Genomic DNA, 20838 nt, shown 5'->3' with positions numbered 1-20838 from the left:
TGCTCCGCCTCCTCCCGGGCCCGCTCCGCCTGCAACGGGGAGGGGGCAGGGAAGGATGAATGGGGAGAAAGGGAGAGGGGAGTTAGAGCCGCCCCGGCGTGGCAGGCCCCGCGCCTCGCAGCCAGCTTCGCCGTCCTCCCGCCCCGCCCGGCAGCTCCTCGTCCCCCGCGCCGCCTCCCGCCGGGGAAGGGTCCTCAACCCCCCCGCGTGCCGAAGAGCCCCGGCCGGGCCCCGCGAAAGCCCGAAGAGGCGGCTGACAGTGTCCGACTGGCACAACGCAAATGACCTGGGTTGGCTTTTGCTTCGGAGGGGGAAAGAAGCCGCCAGGGAGGTGTCTGAGTCAGCCAGCGGGAGCATTGCAGGGAGCCCCGACTGCGCCCACAAACCAGGCAGTCCTGGGATGGCTGGCCGCGGGGACGGGGTTCAGTGAAGACTGTGCTGAGGCCAGCAGCCCAGGGGGCAAGCGGGCGTGACCCTGGTGGACTTGTCCAGTGCTTTGCCTTCTTTCAGAGGAGCTCTGTCCCCAGGGAAGCGAGGGAACATGCACGTGTTAAAACTGCACTGGCCAAAACACTAGTCTCTAAGGTGCCACAAGTCCTCCTTTTCTTTTTGCGAATACAGACTAACACGGCTGCTACTCTGCAACCTGAAGAATAATAGTTTACGTGTATACTTTACATCTCAAAGGAGCATGAAGCATTTTAAAAACTATATATACAAAGAGGACTGGCCTCACCCATCACTAAAATGCAGCTATCGCTGACGTGGAAACTGGCAGCTTTTTAACAGAGAACAGCAGTGCTACAAAACTATTTAGGCAGGGAGTGAAGAATATCATATGTAGTTGAAACAGCCGGGGAAATTTGTATAGGCAGAAAATCATTATCCAAATTAGAATGCAGCCTCAGAAAATCTCAAGGGAACTTTTAGGGCCAGGACTGGTCAGGAGCTCAGTTTTACATCTTACGTTGAAAACAGCATCACAGCAATGTCCTAGCACAGTCCTAGGCATTGATTCATTGTGGACTTAAAGGGAAGAGTACCACTTGCTAAATCTATAACTCCACTTCCTGGTGAGTTGGAGAGGCTTCCATCCAAAAAGTTGCCTAAATAGGCATGCGGCAATTCTCCAAAAAGAGCCATATTTTTGGAATTTAATGTACCCACCCTCCCACCCACATCATATATCATTTTAAAGCTTATGTTATGTACATTTAGATGAGCTCGGATGTGGAGCTGTCAAGTGGTGCCCTAAGCCTGTAGGCGAGGTGAAACAATGGTATCCAAAATGAGAAAGTGTCATTTATTGCACAGTTCCAGAAACACTGCCACATGACTCTGACTACAGTTTTTAATGTTTAAGTTAATATCAACACCTTATTGTGGTGTTTATTAGTCAAAACTACCAAATGACAGTGTAGAGTTTTATTGATTTTGCATGAACAAGTATTTTTTTTAGAAATGATGAAGCTGTTTAGCGTGCAACAAAAATAGCGAATATGAGCATTTTCAATATACTAACATGAAATGTTTTCACATCACATATTCTTAATTGTCAAAGTATCTCACATGTGATTATAATAGTGTTCTATATTTTCAGTAAAATTTGCTATCAAGATCAGTCTCATGTGCACCAGTAGCAGTAGATTGCATGTCCATTGTTTATGCTGCATAGTGGATAGATGTAAATGTATGTGAATTCCTAATGTAAAGCCTCTCCATTTGTAAACTTTTGTACATACAATGTAGCATCTAGTCTGCTGGTGGAAGGTTTTAATTTAATTGCCTACGCATGCAGTACTAGCCTTTGAAATATTCTAGAAACTAGCTTTTTAATTCAGTGACACATATATACAGGCCACGTTGCTGTTAGAGATGACAATTGCTGGAACTACATGAATACCTCCCCCTGCTTACAACAAAGAGAAAAAAAAACTTCACAAACTTTGAAAAATGTGTTATTTGTCAAGAAAATTAAAAGAATGCAAAACTGTCAAAAGTCACCAGTGCTGGACAGAAACTTCATAAAATAGAAACATTTGCGAGAGCAATCAATCTAAGGGGGAGCAGCCCTTCAAAGAAGAGATGACATGTTGCATGGAATATCTGTGGAAGTCTTGATTGCTAAGGATTCAGTTTATAACTCAGCATGCCTTTCTTCCTATTTGAGTAAAACAAATCTTAAAGCAAAACTATCTAGTTATACTGCAGTAACACTGTCACCTTATGACATTGCATTTTATTAGCTGATTGAAGAGCGCGAGAATCTGATGTACAACAAGAAGGCTCTTCTCTGTCCAAGATGCTACAAAGATATAAAGCCCTGCTTCCCTCAGATGTAGAAACTGCAAGCTATTCCACTAGCACATAATAGGCAAGCTTCGAAAAATGTTATGATTCTGCAAGTTCATTTCATTCACAGCATGGACAAGGCAAATCTACCATTGTTCTATGCAGCACAATAACATTATCTGATGCTATCCAAGTTACTAGCAATCTGAAGCAGGAACTTAAGTCATCCAAATGTTTTGTGGATGTTCTGCTGAGAGAGCTTGATGAACAGTTTTCAAATGAACAAGTGGTTTTGTATAATGTTGCTTCAGTCCTTCAGCTGAAATAGCTATTATAAAGCCTCATAATCTTATCTAAAGCTAGGTGATTGTAGTTTACAGAGGTCAGTACTTTTGTTTCCTTATTGGTGCAGGAGTTCGTATATTGGTTGATAGATAAAGCAGTATATAATTCAGCCAGCAATGAGTACCATCCTTCAGAAAACATTCAGAGAAGGTGCTCTCCATTTCAAAGTGCATAGTATTTAACAGTTCCAAAATTATCGTACCACTGCACATAATAGCCTTGCTGCACAGCTACAGCATGAGCTTGGGTCTCACAATTTAATTGGCATCCTACATTTTCTTGGATTCTGCAACAGTTATAGTGAGCTGAGGCTGTTGATCACTAGTGCTGCAAAAACTGAATTAGAAAGTCGTGTTCATTCCAAATGGAATTGTACCGCTTCATGCTGACAGAAATCTCATTCATGAAGGAGACGATAATATAGACATCAACGTAGAGACCATTGATAGAAAGAATATGTTCCATTCAATGGCTAGAGTGGTAATTCAAGGACAGCCTGCAGATAGTTCAGTGTCACAAGAAATATCACTGAAGCATGGAAAAGAAAAGTCACTTACTCTCCACAGGCAATCAGAGTCTCTTATACAGTGTGCAGCATTTGAAAAACCTAGAACACATCCAGAACTGACTCTGCACGAAAAAGTACTCTAGAAAACAAACTCTTGTCACCCACAAATGAACGCTGTCCAAGATCTCTCCTGGTGTCTCTTAAGACTACCTCATGATGTTCATACCAACACCAAATGGCGTTACTATTGTTCACACTCAGGTGATTCCATTTTGGACTGGTTTCAACCACAAGCTTGAAACAAAGAAGAGCACCTACACAGGAGTTGCATATGCACCTACTGGGGATGCCAGGTTAGCTGAGATGATAATACTGTGCTGAAATGTAAGGAAATGTCAGCAAGAGGGTCGCTCTTTTCCTATCTTCTATCAAGCTATCTGCTCAGCTTTGCAATATAGTTTAGTTACCCAACACTCGAACCTAATCACTACCAATTTGGGAAGCCTGGACCATTGAATTCATCGGGCATGCCAGAGACGAGGCTGGTCCTCTGTCTCCCACTACCAGTTCTCCAGGGAAGGGTGTGAGTATGCTAGTTTAAGTAGTCTTTTAGAATAGAGATGTTACTACCAGGGGTCATAGAATTGTATTACTTCTTTGTGACTCTGTGTTTTATATTGTTTATTATTCTTTCATTCATTTTAATAAAGATCTTAACAATTTGGTATTGTCCTCAGTATAAGTGTCCTTGCCACACAACCCGAGGGTCCTCTCACAATGCTGAACTTTCTGTGTTCTCTAACCCTGGAGCCCGAATTGGGACAAGAACCTAAATATCTTCTGGTCAGATCATTGGCAAGCCATAAAAAACTAGCCCATAAATTCAGATCAACACCCAAGAGGGCCTGTACCTACATCCCTCTTCTCTGCTGATGGAACAATGAGAAGAACAGACAAAACTGAATTAGGGCATCAGCTGGAAGCTAAAACTGAAAGAATCCATGAGCTAAGAGCAACCAAGAAACCGCAGTGTTTATCAGGGATGCCATGGTTGTCATAGAAATAATGGCTAGAAACAAATTCCACACATTCGATGAATTGGCTGCTGAGTACTTGAGGCAGGTCCTAAAAGGATTTGACAAAGCTAATCCTGTAATTGAAGTCTTTGACATATTTCACAACAGTAACTCTGAAAACAGCAGAAAGACAGTGCCACATAGGATCTAACATTAGATGCAAGAAATACCAGGTGATTGATGGAAACCCTGTAAAAAGCTTGTAAACATGGCATCCAACAATCAGTCACTTGTAAAATTCCTCTGTTAAAATATGGTTCAAAATGCACTTGAGAGTGTACGAGAACACCCAACATAAACATTCCTTTTTGCTGGAGACTTTCCCAATGGTGAAGTGGCAAAGTCCATCACTAGTAGAGCTTTTGAAGAAGCTCAAGACTTGTACAGTACTCAAGAGGAAGTGGACACAAGGATGCTTCTTCATACTGTATATTCCCACGTCTTCTGGTGTCAAAGGAACCATAATAATTAGATCACCTGTTGCAGATGTTTTGGTCCTTGCTGTTCACTGCTTTCCAAAATTGGAACACACAGATAACATCTGGATTGAAACAGGCACCATTATCAGCACAACTGACAAGCGTCACTTCATACCTGTGCATGCAATTTATGGAACACTCACTCATAATTTCTGCAACATACTTCCTGCTGTATGTGCATTAACAGGATGTGACTCTGTGTCATCAATATTTGGTATTAGGGAAAAAATCTATGTTTAACGTCAAAACAAAGGGAGTTTACTTCTTTGGAGAGTGTGATGGACAAGTCACAATTTCTGCAGCAAGGAAGTTGGTAGCAGTTCTGTATGACCAGAATAAAAAAGAAAAGGAGGACCACAGAGACCTGAATTGCTTGTGCCTCAACTTAGCCATCAAAAACAAAAAGTCACTGGCCAAACACACACTGTATGAGGACAGTTTTCCAGAACAAGTCAAAAGAACATCTTGGCAAACAAAGATTTGGATATCTTTGCACATAGATAAACCAGATATTGGGTCACCATTGCAACATGGATGGAAAATGTGGATGGGTGAACTACTTCTTTTGTTCTTCAAGGAGCCGGTGGCATTTGACCTTATTTATGCCTGTGCCAGCAGGGGTCACTGCACAATCAACTGTGTCTGTAGTTAGAAAAATCTTTCCTGCACAGAACTGTGTACATGTCGAGGTAACGAAGACTGTGGTAACCCACACATTCTCGTCAGAGATTATAATGACGAACAAGATCTTGATGATGATCGCTAGAAATGTCACCAATGCTATTACATTTTCATAATACCTGTACAAATGTATTCTTAGATTTTGTTTTACCCTTGAGATTGTTGTTGTTATGCTTTGAGGTCACAAAGAAATCCAATTTTATGTCTTGAAATAATACATAAAGTCATTAAACTAACAGAAACAAATGCAAATATTTCAAAGTGGTCATTTTAACATGTTGATATTATCTATCCCTGTTTCTATGGTAATCACAACATTTGACAGCTCCAATCATACCTCATTTTAAAGTAGACATAATAAAATTTCAAGTGATGGATGATGTGCATGTGTGTAGAAAGGGTACGTTAAGAGGACCAGATTGATGATGTAGGCCGCTTGCCTAAAACTTAGTCTGCTTTGTTTATGAGATCAGTTACAATCACAGCTGCAAGCAACAAAAAATGAAGAGAACAGTCCCATGTAGGCAGGGAGAGGAATTAAATTATATAATTCAGCCTTTCCCATCTTTGAATTTTTTGTTTCTAGTTGGGATTGGTGAATAGTTAAAAAAGAAGAAACCCAGTTTCCCCTTTCTCAAGTAACATTAAAGTCCGTCTTCCAAAAAGGGCAGTCTTCTCCACTTTTGAAATTCATTCAACCTTCTGTTGCTTTTGGAGGAACAGCCTCTTCAGGTACAGGCGCTGGTGGGTGCTCGCGCGCCCCCAGCCCCACCCCGACTACGCCCCCTCCCTGCCCCTATTGGACCCCTCCCCAATTCCCCGCCCCGGCCCCGCCTCTTCCCCGAGCACGCCATGTTCCTCCTCCCCCCTCCCTCCCAGCGCTTGCCATGCGAAACAAGTGTTTCGCAGCACAAGCGCTGGGATGGAGGGGGAGAAACAGGACACGGCAGCGCACTTGGGAGGAGGTGGAGGCAGATCGGAGGTGGAGGTGAACTGGGGGGGGGTAGGGGGGGCAGGGTGGGGAGCTGCCGGTGGGTGCAAAGCACCCACCAATTTTTCCCTGTGGGTGCTCCAACCCCGGAGCACCGACGGAGTTCGCACCTATGTCTGCAGGTATTGAGTTCTGTCTCTTTCTAGATTTTAAACACACTGGCTCTGTGGATGAGGGGAAAGCGGTGGACGTGTAGTTCCTTGACTTTAGCAAAGCTTTTGACATGGTCTCCCACAGTATTCTTGCCAGCAAGTTAAAGAAGTATGGGCTGGATGAATGGACTATAAGGTGGATAGAAAGTTCGCTAGATTGTTGGGCTCAACGGGTAGTGATCAATGGCTCCATGTCTAGTTGGCAGCCAGTATCAAGTGGAGTGTCCCAAGGGTCGGTCCTCGGGCCGGTTTTGTTCAGTATCTTCATAAATGATCTGGAGGATGGTGTGGATTGCACCTTCAGCAAGTTTGCAGATAACACTAAACTGGGAGGAGAGGTAGATACACTGGAGGGTAGGGATAGGATACAGAGGGCCCTACACAAATTAGAGGATTGGGCCAAAAGAAATCTGATGAGGTTCAACAAGGACAAGTGCAGAGTCCTGCACTTAGGACGGAAGAATCCCATGCACCGCTACAGACTAGGGACCGAATGGCTCGGCAGCAGTTCTGCAGAAAAGGACCTAGGGGTTACAGTGGATGAGAAGCTGGATATGAGTCAACAGTGTGCCCTTGTTGCCAAGAAGGCCAATGGCATTTTGGGATGTATACATAGGGGCATTGCCAGCAGATCGAGGGACGTGATCGTTCCCCTGTATTCGACATTGGTGAGGCCTCATCTGGAGTACTGTGTCCAGTTTTGGGCCCCACACTACAAGAAGGATGTGGAGAAATTGGAGAGAGTCCAGCGAAGGGCAACAAAAATGATTAAGGGTCTGCGACACATGACTTATGAGGAGAGGCTGAGGGAACTGGGATTGTTTAGTCTGCAGAAGAGAAGAATGAGGGGGGATTTGAAAGCTGCTTTCAACTACCTGAAAGGGGGTTCCAAAGAGGATGGCTCTAGACTGTTCTCAGTGGTAGCTGATGACAGAACAAGGAGTAATGGTCTCAAGTTGCAGTGGGGGAGGTTTAGGTTGGATATCAGGAAAAACTTTTTCACTAGGAGGATGGTGAAACACTGGAATGCGTTACCTAGGGAGGTGGTGGAATCTCCTTCCTTAGATATTTTTAAGGTCAGGCTTGACAAAGCCCTGGCTGGGATGATTTAGTTGGGGATTGACCCTGCTTTGAGCAGGGGGTTGGACTAGATGACCTCCTGAGGTCCCTTCCAACCCTGATATTCTATGATTCTATGATTTAACATTAGCATGGATAAAAATATTCAAGTAATTATAAAAGTTTAATACCTAGATTTGCTTAGCTTCTGCAACACCATAGTGAAATGTTGCTAGTGAATGTTGTCAGTACAGCACAGGTAATATCACCCTGCCCTTTGGGACAGAAAATTGTAGGGCTCAGGTTGTTCCCCCAGGCCTGGCTTTCTTACCTAGAGCTGATACTCCAGTGCAGTACTGAGAACAATACTATATTGTTAGAAGTGATTTCTGCTTCCTTCCTGTGGCTATCCCAGATAAAATTAAAAATTCCAGGGCGCTTCTTGAATAGAGAAGCAAATATGTCAATATCCTGGGCAATATTCCCTCTCTCTCAGTAAAATGTATTTTATTGTCTATTGATGCGTATGAGCTATTTTTGAGCCCACATTGGCTGCTCCATTTGCCTGAAAACTTACCAGTCTGAGTAGTCACTGAACTACTACCCTACCTAATTCAAGTGCTTTTCTGTATACCTTGAGCATGCAGGGTTATGTATAAAGTCAAATTTTGTTATCAAAGAGAAAGTAGAACATGTGGAATTGTATTTTTAGTGCAATAGAATACAAGCGTATTCTAAATGTATTAGCTGTATTATCAGCTTCTTGGCTTGGAGAGAAATTTAGACCTGTGGAAAAATGTGCCAAGTTCAGTGGAAAATTTCCATTCATGCTTGAAAAAAGGGTTATTTTGTCCCGCAGAATCTGCCAGCTTTGCAAAACGCTAAGATTTGTTTTTATTAGCCCCTAGCTTAAGTTAAATCTTGTGCATGTGTTATTAGCGTTCAGTTCCATTTACGTTTCTTGTTAAAGGGAACTCTGAGTCCATTCTTTTTCTTCTTTTTATACAGCACTTCTTTATTTTGCTAACTGTAGATCTTTTCCTGTTGCATAGTGATTCTGCTCTGCCTTTACATACAGTCATATATGTAAGTGAAATCAGTGTGAACATCAATGTAAATCTTTTAAAGATATGAGCAGACACTAGCATTGTGGTTTGGTGAAACGAATTCAGTTTAGACTTGATTTGTCCAATCACAAATGATAAATGTGGTAGTTTTTCCTTACTATCGCTACTTTTGAGCACTATTTCTTGCCTTGAATTCACCTCAAGATCAGCCTCATATTCTAAAGTCACAAAGAATCTAGAGTTTGCACTTGATTACTTTAAAAATCCAGGGAAAAGATAGGAAAAACCTATGGACTGAATTAAATTGATTTTTCACATTCAGTATCAATAGCAATGCTCTTGGCAATCCTGTTAGACCAATACTGATGGGACAAATTAAACCAAGAAGCGCTTACTTACTTGTGTGAAGATACTTCCAAATGATTTAAGGATACTCCCAAGCATTACTCTTCTCTAAAAATATTAAGCAAATTTAGTGCTTAGAAAAAGGGGTATCTCAGAGGGCAATCCAACTCCCTTTGAAGTCAAGGGAAAACTGCCCCTCACTCTAAGGGGGCTCTTCATGACAGCCCTGGACGATCATAGTCCTCTCTTTCTCTGCAGAACAGGTACATTACAAGTAGTTGCTGTGAAAGCTGCCCTAGAGTTACCCACTGTTTGGTCTCACTAGTGATCAAGAGGAACCAGTTGAAATTTATGTACAAAAATTGTCCAAAAGGACTGCTTGCATGGGGAAGCTTTGTAGGATCAGTTCCTTTGTCTCCCTTGGTCCCTTTGCTTACACATTTTAGCATGACTAAATTTAAAAAGATTGCTCAGGCTGTGCAAGAAATTTAGAAAATAATTATTAAAAGCTTTCTTATAAAATATTTATTGCAGCCAAGTGCAATTTTAATATCTACATGTTTAAAAGGAAAAAATGATATAAAACTTTATTGGATGCATTGCAGAAAATATACCTTGTGATACTTATTTCATTGTGATTATTTATTGGGGTAGTGCCTAGGGACCACGGTCATGGGTCAGGACCCCATTGTGTTAGGCACTGTATAGACACATAAAGAGATAATGCCTGCTGTGAGGAGCTTACAATCTATTTATAAGGAGAGAGCCAGAAAATGGTTTCAACAAACAAGACAGAAGTACAGGAAACAATGCGACAAAATTGGTCAGCATGATAGGCAGAAGTCATAGCGCACCAGCTTCCTAATCATTGTCAAGTTTTCTGAAGGCATCATGGCAGAGGATAACTTGAAGGAGGGATTTGAAGGAGGGCAATGAGGTGGCTTTGCTGATGTTTCCAGTGAGCTCCTCTCATTCTTGAGTGGGAGCACGGGAGAAATCACAAAGGTGTTTTGTCTGAAAATGTAACAAGTGGGCAATGAAGACTAGCACCATTGGCAGAACAGGGTGGGAGTCAACATCTTGATAGTGAATGAGAGCTGATAGGTAGGGTGGGGATAGACCATTCAGGGCCTTAAATATGAAGATGTGCAGTTTGTGTATGATGCAGTGGAAAAATGGAGGAATGCAAGGAGAGGGGAAAAACATCTTTTCAAAATTTAGTATTTTTATTTTCAATTTTCCAGGATTAATGTAGAAGATATTAAACAACAGTAGTTCTAACTTTATTCTATGAATACCTCCTTGCAAAACAAGTGTAAAATGTGCGTGTTTGGAACCCATGTTTTTGTTATATCAAGATATTTTTCATCTGAGAGGCCTTTTACTTACTACAGTCTCCAAAATTCATAGGTCAAATTCTACCTTCAGAAGACCAGATTCTCACCCCCTGCTTATGGCCTCCATTGCCCAGTTTGTCATAAAGCTGGCAGATCTGGCCACTAAGGATTCCCTGAACACAGAGAGTTCCTCACCTATGGGAGAGCCAGATTCCTCCTTCCAGTGCTAAGTGGTCTGAAAATGTGTGGGTTCTCATCACCCCCACATCTGCCCAGCTCCTGTGGTTCTTCTTTCCTCCTCACACACGCTTTTCCAGGCCTGGATGTGCTGAGGCTGAAATGCGGTCCCCCGAGAGGGAAGGAAGAGGAGATGTCCCACTGCTTATAGGAGGAGAGGAGAAAGGAGGGAGCGTAGTGGGACCTCAGTGAGCTTCTGGCTCTTTCTGCTTCCTCCTCATCTCCTGTGAAAAGGGTGTCAGGTTTTTGAAGGGGAAAGTGGGGAAGTTTAAGCTGCTCTAAACTGGGCCAGCTGAAAACTAACCCCTAGATCAGGGAGCCATAACTGACTCCTTTGAAGTCTTCCCCACATCACCTTGAATATTAGGCACGGTTAAGAATCAGGTCCTGAACATGTGCACAAAATCCATAGATTGTCATGGAAGTTGTATGCCAATATCTGTGAGCAGTAGTTGTTCCCAAGCAACCAAGGGCAATATCGTGCTATTGTTGCACATATGGAATAATCATTGAAGTCTCCTCTGAGTTTTGCTCAAAAATTGATGTCAGAATGTGGTACCACTGCCAGCTTGGAGACAAAAGATCCCCGCATGTTGTTTTATTGGAACCCTGGCCACGTTTCACATTTTGAGCTATGGTGTAACTTTACCGTGCTTTGAAAACAATCTCTGTGTGATTTTAAAGTTAACATTTTCTTTCAGTTATCTTTTACTCTCCTACAAACGCAGGTCTTAGTACCGTGAAATTATCTTTGAAAACTCGTGGCGAACGGGGGAAGTCCCGGATGACTGGAAAAAGGCTAATGTAGTGCCAATCTTTAAAAAAGGGAAGAAGGAGGATCCTGGGAACTACAGGCCAGTCAGCCTCACCTCAGTCCCTGGAAAAATCATGGAGCAGGTCCTCAAAGAATCAATCCTGAAGCACTTACATGAGAGGAAAGTGATCAGGAACAGTCAGCATGGATTCACCAAGGGAAGGTCATGCCTGACTAATCTAATCGCCTTTTATGATGAGATTACTGGTTCTGTGGATGAAGGGAAAGCAGTGGATGTATTGTTTCTTGACTTTAGCAAAGCTTTTGACACGGTCTCCCACAGTATTCTTGTCAGCAAGTTAAGGAAGTATGGGCTGGATGAATGCACTATAAGGTGGGTAGAAAGCTGGCTAGATTGTCGGGCTCAACGGGTAGTGATGAATGGCTCCATGTCTAGTTGGCAGCCGGTGTCAAGTGGAGTGCCCCAGGGGTCGGTCCTGGGGCCGGTTTTGTTCAATATCTTCATAAATGATCTGGAGGATGGTGTGGATTGCACTCTCAGCAAATTTGCGGATGATACTAAACTGGGAGGAGTGGTAGATACGCTGGAGGGGAGGGATAGGATACAGAAGGACCTAGACAAATTGGAGGATTGGGCCAAAAGAAATCTGATGAGGTTCAATAAGGATAAGTGCAGGGTCCTACACTTCGGATGGAAGAATCCAATGCACCGCTACAGACTAGGGACCGAATGGCTAGGCAGCAGTTCTGCGGAAAAGGACCTAGGGGTGACAGTGGACGAGAAGCTGGATATGAGTCAGCAGTGTGCCCTTGTTGCCAAGAAGGCCAATGGCATTTTGGGATGTATAAGTAGGGGCATAGCGAGCAGATCGAGGGACGTGATCGTTCCCCTCTATTCGACACTGGTGAGGCCTCATCTGGAGTACTGTGTCCAGTTTTGGGCCCCACACTACAAGAAGGATGTGGATAAATTGGAGAGAGTCCAGCGAAGGGCAACAAAAATGATTAGGGGTCTAGAGCACATGACTTATGAGGAGAGGCTGAGGGAGCTGGGATTGTTTAGTCTGCAGAAGAGAAGAATGAGGGGGGATTTGATAGCTGCTTTCAACTACCTGAAAGGGGGTTCCAAAGAGGATGGCTCTAGACTGTTCTCAATGGTAGCAGATGACAGAACGAGGAGTAATGGTCTCAAGTTGCAATGGGGGAGGTTTAGATTGGATATTAGGAAAAACTTTTTCACTAAGAGGGTGGTGAAACACTGGAATGCGTTACCTAGGGAGGTGGTAGAATCTCCTTCCTTAGAGGTTTTTAAGGTCAGGCTTGACAAAGCCCTGGCTGGGATGATTTAACTGGGAATTGGTCCTGCTTCGAGCAGGGGGTTGGACTAGATGACCTTCTGGGGTCCCTTCCAACCCTGATATTCTATGATTCTATGAAATCATATGTGTACAGAACTTCCATCGCAGCATTGGGCCTGGATTTTGTTGCTGCAAACTTTCTAAATATTCCAGAAAGTGACTTGTCAAACCCAGTATGTACATATGTCAAAAGGGTCTTTTGATTAGAAACTAAAAACAGTCACATTTAGAAACTGTTAGTGGAGTCAGAAAAAATATTAATTTTAATAAAAAGTATAACATTTTGTAATAAATGTCAAGATGTGTAAATCCACAGAAGGATGGATAGTAAGATTTTCATGTGTGTTCTTTTCACAAATTCATTGTGAAATGGAATACTCCTAAAGTATATTAAGGCAACATCCCATACTTTTTGAAAATATATTTTTTCCCATATGCAATGTTCACAGCAAAATTTAACTTAGATGTATAGATCCTCAGCTGGTATAAATTCAGCATATCTCTACTATGAAGTTAGTGGAGTACAATTTATGTTAGCTCAGGATCTGTCTCAAACACATTAACAGTAACCCGTAGGACATGTTTTTTGATGTTGCTGTTTGCAGTTTGCCTCCTTCCTTCTTTTTCTTGGAGAATGTAGTGATAGTGATCATACATATTTGTAGCACCTCTCATTTCTAAATGGCCCAAAGTGCTGGGTTAACAAATTTATCTGAATGATTTAGAACAATAGAGAATTATCTTTTTCCACCACAGAAATGCAGCCACTTCTCAGATGAAACATGGCAACTATTTAACAGGGCACAGCAAATGCTGAACAACAGTTTAGGACAGGAAGTGAAGAATACTTTATCCATTTTAAATGAATGAGTAATTTAGGTAAATAGAATGTTATTACTCAAGTTGGAATCTAACCAGGACACATGCCAGGTTTTTTTTCAAAGTGTGCTATCAGATCTTTAACAATCACAAGTGGTCAGGGCTTCAATTTTATATCTCATCTAAAAGAATTGATGTGAAACCTAGTTTTCTTACATTTTTGCTTCTGTCATTACGTAAAGTGGCGGTGAATTTTGATGAACCAAATACCGCTATTGATTAGGAGGACAGGAAACGTTACAATGGAAAGAGTTTAAAAATTCCACTTTGATCTTCCTCTTCCTTTTGAGTTCCTTTCATGCTCATTTTTTTATTTCAGATACTTGTTTAATGTCCTTGTTAAATTATATAAGTTCTGCCGATTGCTGCTCTTGGGAGCTTATTGCATATATTAACTAGCTTTCTGTGTAAAGGAATTCTACCTACATTCCTCTAATGTCCAACTCTTCTTAGCTTATGTTCATGCTCCCTTCCTCTGGTATTTCACACAAGCTCAAATAGCACAGAAGCAATATTCTGTCTAACCCCTTCAGAGAAATGAGAGACACTTTCCTCCAAAGACTAAAAAACGTTTTTCTTTAAGCTTTTTTTGAATAGCAAAACAATAATTGAATCCTTCTGCTTACCCTCTGCTGCTCTATTACTATAAAAAACCTGTTAATGGCAAGTTGGCCAAGAACTGCTCATGTTGTTCCAAATGGGGCTTCACTAATCACTTTGTATTAAATACCTTTATGCATGCATCACAGAATATTACTGACTTATGTTTTAAACCACTGTTCATTAACTGTGCTATTTTAGACTATTATAATTTGTAATTACACACACATAGACTCAGTCCCTGATTTTGTAGCAGATGATTATTAATTTAATATTTCCTTGTTTTTCCCCCTCCTAGAGTCATTACATTTCTTTGCACTGGATACACTAGTTTACTTAAGTCTCATATCTGCCTGTATTTCTAGGTTGTACCTGTTATCCTGAATTGCAGTGCCTTCCTCATTTCTCAAAAAGAAAAGGAGTACTTGTGGCACCTTAGAGATTAATAAATTTATTTGAGCATAAGCTTTCGTGAGCTACAGCTCACTTCATCGGATGCATTCAGTGGAAAATGAATGCACTGAATGCATCCGATGAAGTGAGCTGTAGCTCACGAAAGTTTATGCTCAGATAAATTTGTTAGTCTGTAAGGTGCCACAAGTACTCCTTTTCTTTTTGCGAATACAGACTAACGCGGCTGCCACTCTGAAACCTGATTCCTCATTTCTGCGACTGGTTTCATAAGATCATCAGTTTTATCACCTTACTTCACTTACTCGTTTTTGACAATTTGTATGTAAATGTGGATGCCAGCACTTCAGTGCTGTCAGTCTGAAATCTTTCTAAAGTCTAAAGACTAAATAAATTCACTTAAAAGAGCCAAAAGATTTAAATAGTATATTAAGTAATAGCAGACATCACCCGTTGTGGCAAAATGCCAGCAGAGTTCCAGCCAAACGTGCCTCGTTGCAGTTGTTACTTTCATCGTTGTCAACTTTAGCAATCATTAGCGTAGCCACAGTAATACTAATCTTCATGGCATGGCATGAGTCACCTCTCTCATCCTCACCCCAATCTGCTTTCACTTATTCCATAGTGCAGACCGTTGTTTTTTGTTTGTACGCTATCAAAAGCCAAGCAAATCATGTTCACTGCTTCACCCTGCTAACTCTTTGCTATGATCTCAAAACATTTTTTACTGGAGATATGCAAGTCTTGGGGCCCAGTCCTACCAACTGCTGAATAAATAAAGTCAGTGGGACGTGAGGGCACTCAGCGCCTCACAGAATTGGACTCTAAATGCACGCGCACGCAGATCTTAAACCCCGTGCACATGGCGAAACACTGCACGTGCAAAAATTTGCACAGAAGCATAACAATTTGCACAGAAGAAATTTTTTGCGCACACGGCCTGTCAAAAATTAGAGGGAACATTGAGTAGGAGTAACTTCTGTAGTATCCCTGTTTTTCTTTTCTATTTCTTTTTCTATTTTTTCTTTTCTATATTTTCTATTGCTAAAGCCAAATCTGTCCTCATACATGTATAAATAAGAGTAAATCCACTGAAGTCAATGGAGTTTCATGGATATAGAACAAGTGTGAGTTCAGACCCAGGCCTTATAAATCTGTAGTTTCCCATCTTAAATGGCGGTGTGATTTAGCTACCCGCCAGTCTATTGAGACATCTCCTGACTCCACTGAAGTTTTAAATATTCCTGCTAAGATTCTCCTATGTCAAGTTAACTATTAATATCTTGTGTTGTGGCCCTGATTTCCTTCTATATTTCTTATTGTCTTGTAAAATATGTGCATTCCTTTCCTCTTCCTGCTGAACATTCCCTTGAGTTAATAAACTAACAGTGGTCTCTTGTAGAGGCTCTTCTGTTTCATTCACTGTTCTCTTGTTGTTTATGTACTTGATAAATGTATTGTTACCCCTTTTGACTTGAGTGGTTAGCCAATATTTGGGATCATGTGGGTTGTTTCTGTTAGCAGAAATTGATGGTTGCATCAAAGAAATACCTGACTCCATCCTGCTTATTTACAAAGAATGTAAAGTCCTGTTTCTCTCAAGATGGTAGGAATCCAAGAACAGGAGACAGGTTTTTTTGCTCATATTTCCAAGCCTCTTTTTAGCCAGCACTTTACCCAAAAGTTTGTCTTAGCTTTTTCTCAAAGTGATACTACAAGTGGTTCTCTGGCTTTCTCTGGGAATTCCTTGCTGCCTTATTTGTGTGTTTCTGTGGCATTGCTTCCCTTTCTCTTCCTCACATACATACACCTGTCCATCAGACAATCCCCAGTGCCCTTGTGTTTGCAGTCAGACCCCAAAGAAAAAGCCTCAGACCATGTGACTCAACTCCTATTCCAGCTTTGTATGTTGCCTGTTTTTTGGGCGGTGGCACCTATTGTTTCCATAAAGGAGGTTAATTGCTTTTTACATTTATCCTGAATGACAGCTGGCTGTTATCCCCAACAGCTTTTCTTCTTCTTTTTTGTATATGAACTACATCCTTTAATCATTTCCATCTGACATCATTGCTCTCTTAAAAACAAAACTTATTTTCTTTTAACTCGACTATTATTTAGTCTAAAAAAGTTAAGTAAATCATATTTCTTGAACAATGAAGTAAGTCATAGTAAATGAATGGAAAAACATTGTTGCTCATCTGTTTTGTTAAATAATCTTTGAGCCCTCAACCTTAAAATATGGTCCAGAGCTACAAAGTTTGGATCCAAACATCACAAGCTTGGGGTAGGAGTGTTTACTTAATGAATAGTGACCACATTTTTCCAGACTAAATAGTCACCAATGGAGAATGAACCTCGGTCTTCAAACACTAAAAACTAAAAGATAGCTCCTTCGGCTGTGAGCAACTAGTAGCTGTACCCATGATGAAGCCATTATATTCCATTTGCAACTGAGGCTTTAGTTCGGTACCATCTCCACTGATAATATTTCTTTATAGTAGATCTTTCATTTTTAGTTTTAATTTCTGAAGCGTAATCTGGAGCAGATCTGTCATTGTGATGCAGCACAATATTTGAAGAGTGACATACAAAGGAGAGTTTACCATGAAATCAAAATTAGTGTGTCAAATGTAACCAAACGCTGGAACATTTCAGGACTCTACTTTCATAGGTTTTGTTTTTACATATAATGTTTCAGATGTGGGACTTCTAAAATGTTTTTCTATCATTTCATTAAAAAAAACCTAAACAGACAGACAGTTTGACCTCTGTGAAAAGCAATTGCACTGTATGAGTTCTTTCAGTTTTTCTGCTTTGCTTATTCTGTGTTTGTTTTCATAGGGCAAAGTCTCATTGTCCAGTTTTCATCACATTCAGATTCTATGGTAGCCTGTAAGTGTCCAATCTCTAAACTCTATAATACAATAGAACAGCTGTATGGAGGTCCATGTGACCACAACATGAATACTGAAAGTGCTGAATTCATGTGTATTTCATTGTTTATCACTCACCATTATATGAAGGGGTACAGTGTAGTTTATTATGTAGTTTATTTTACAAAGCTAAAATGCATGTGACTTAAGTATGGATGCTTATAGTAGAACACATATACATTTTTAAATTTCTGACTTAGTGATCTCGTTCATTACATTTTAAATTTGACATTTACAATATAAAGCAATACTTTAAAACATTTCCAAAGTGGCCTTTATTTTTTTAGAACTAGCTCTCCATCTGACTATATCAGACCTGAAAACTATCCAAGAAAAGTAATACATTTGCCCTTTGATGAGCAATTATGAAGTGATACATGTTCAGTGTGGAAAAGGGATAGCATTTTATTGTAAGAGTCCACTAACTCATAGTGAATTAGAATAAAACTCTTGTGGGAACACATGTGACATTCACATGAATAACAGATGAGTTTGTTATGATCTGTGCTTCTAAAAAGAATGGCAAATGAAATCATAATGATTAGACATTTAAAATAACATATTCTCCAGTACTGCATTAAATCCCAGGCTGTAATTCAGCCGCAGGGCTATGAAGAATATGAAATGAAATGGTAGCAATGGATATAGCTGAAACTGAATGACAGACTGAGAATTCAGTCATTTGCTACTTGATTTTAGTTGGTTGTTAATCAAACTAATGAAGACTTACTACTCTGTTTAATGTGTTTGAATTAGGTATGAAATTTACAGATAGATCTTGTGCCTGAAATAGGAGGAGGGTGTGGATAACAGCGTATGGAGCATAAAAAGAATAGTGTGTATATATGATAAAAGAGAGAAGCAAATGGTCACTAACATGCATAAAGTCTGAAGTTCTGATTCCTTTGAACACTCAGTTTGAAATATGTTCTGGACCTGAATTTTTGTAGGGTTATTTTGCTCATGGTATGGGCCTATATATACAATGAATACCACTGAGGAAAATTATTACTTTCCTGAGAGCAACATTTTCAAATGCTTGCTGCGGCCTCACGTTAGCACAGTGGCTTTCCGCCTTTCCAGACTACTATGCCCCTTTCAGGAGTCTGATTTGTCTTGTGTACCCCAAGTTTCACCTCACTTAAAAACTGCTTACAAAATCAGACATAAGAATACAAAAGTGTCACAGCACGCTGTTACTGAACAATTGCTTACTTTCTCATTTGTACCATATAATTATAAAATAAATCAATTGGAATATAAATACTGAACTTACATTTCAGTGTATATAGAACAGTATAAACAAGTCATTGTCTGTATGAAATTTTAGTTTGTACTGACTTCACTAGTGCTTTTTATGTAGCCTGTTGTAAAACTAGGCAAATATCTAGATGAGTTGATGTACCCGCTGGAAGACCTCTGCATACCCCCCAGGGGTACATGTACCCCTGGTTAAGAACCACTGCATTAGCACTCTGCTGACTGTCTAGCAAGAGAATGTCTCTTACTTGAATTCTGACCTCTGCATTGCTATGTGGTGACACTAAGAGCATAGCAGTCTAGTAAGGTTAACTTTTGTGCCTTCCCAGGCAAAGAAGAGAATGGATTGACATGGAAGAAAGCGAGACAGCCCAAGAAGAAGAGGCTAGAGGACAACACAGAGCAAGAGCAGAGGAGAAGGAAAGGAAAGGGGAAAATATATAGGGAAAAACTATGGCTGCTTCTGGAACTCCCAGCACCAAAAGGATCAGCAGAAGAGAGATCAGAGGCAGATCACCGGATGACCAGGATTTCAGTAGTACACACACTGGGCTGGTTGCTGTCCACGTAGACAGCAGAAACCCTGCCCCCAAAATCTTAAAATCTAGCTTAGACTAGCTCAGGCCCTGGAGCAGTGAAGTCACATCAACACAAACTTCAGCAGAGGCTATGCAAACCCAGCCTGAACCCTGGGTAATTAGAACCAGGGCTAGCCTGTGCTGAGGTCACACTGCCACAGTTTCAGTGCTCTGGGACCTGATCTAGCTAGATTAAAGTGAGTTTGGGTATGTTGGCTCGAGCTACAACTACATTCAGTGACTGCAGTCTAGATATACCCTCAGGTCTGGTCTACACTACGAGTTTATGTTGGATTTAGCAGCATTAAATCGAATTAACCCTGAACCCATCCATACAACGAAGCCGTTTTTTTCGACATAAAGGGCTCTTGAAACCGATTTCTGTACTCCTCCCCAACAAGATGCATTCGTGGCCAGTACAGATACTGGAAAAGTCTGTTAATGTGTCTGGGGATGGAGTGGAAATCCTCCAGGGACATCTCCATGAAGCTCTCCTGGAGGTACTCTAAAAGCCTTTGCAGAAGGTTTCTGGGGAGAGCAGTTTTATTCCGTCCTCCATGGTAGGACACTTTACGACGCCATGCTAGTAGCAAGGAATCTGGTATCATTGCATGACAAAGCCTGGCAGCGTATGGTCCCGGTGTTTGCTGGTATTCAAGCAACATCCGTTCTTTATCTCTCTGTGTTATCCTCAGGAGAGTGATATCGTTCATGGTAACCTGGCTGAAATAGGGGAATTTAATTAAGGGGACATTCAGAGGCGGCCGTTCCTACTGGGCTGTTTGCCTGTGGTTGAAAAGAAATTCTCCCTGCAGTTAGCCACGCGGTGGCAGGGTGGGGGGGCATTGGCGCTGAGCTGTTCGCGTTTGGCCAGTAGGGATCTTCCCTGATACCAGCCACACGTGGGGGTGAGGAGTAAAGTGATCATTCCAGAGAATTGGGCGGGGGGGGGTTAGTTTGGTTTCTGCTTCTGCACGTTAACAGGAAAACTGCAGCACTAAATGGCCAACTCAGCGTGCTTTGCTTGGTATGGGAGAGGAGGGCACTGCTGTTATGAAGGTTGCAGAAGCCGAAAGACTATGGCTTACCATGGCCGCCTGCAAGCCGAATTCTGTTGCCTGGCACTGCGTGTGTGATCTCTAACACCAAAGCTGCAGGCACTCAATATAAGATGCAAAATGCGACCTTGTACCAAAATCACATGTGCTATGTAATGTGAATAGTGTTGTTCACCGTGAAAGAGTATAGCCATTGTTCTGTAAAATGTATCTTTTTAAATACTTCACTCCCTTTTTTTCCTCCAGCAGCTGCAAATGTTTCAAGCCTCCCTCCTCCATCCCAAAGGCTATCTCAGATAAGGCGGCAAAAAAACGCACGTGGGATGAAATGTTCTTTGAGCTCATGCAGTTGTCCGGCACTGACAGAGCTCAGCAGAATGTGTGGAGGGACACAATAGCAGAGTACAGGAAAGTGGC

At 41.5% G+C, this 20838-nt stretch overlaps 1 long non-coding RNA gene across 1 annotated transcript; it reads left to right on the top strand.

Moving 5' to 3' along the window:
* Positions 1–292: 292 nt before the first annotated feature.
* LOC141993614 (uncharacterized) lies at positions 293–19204 on the top strand. Its single transcript, XR_012640909.1, has 3 exons — positions 293–1073; positions 17434–17484; positions 19115–19204. It is a non-coding gene; the product is annotated as an uncharacterized LOC141993614 (long non-coding RNA).
* Positions 19205–20838: the final 1634 nt, after the last annotated feature.

Source organism: Natator depressus, chromosome 9 (assembly GCF_965152275.1).
Source record: "Natator depressus isolate rNatDep1 chromosome 9, rNatDep2.hap1, whole genome shotgun sequence".
Lineage (NCBI taxonomy): Eukaryota > Metazoa > Chordata > Testudines > Cheloniidae > Natator > Natator depressus.
The sequence above is the reverse complement of the archived record's forward strand: the minus strand, read 5'-3'. Positions and strand labels throughout refer to the sequence as shown.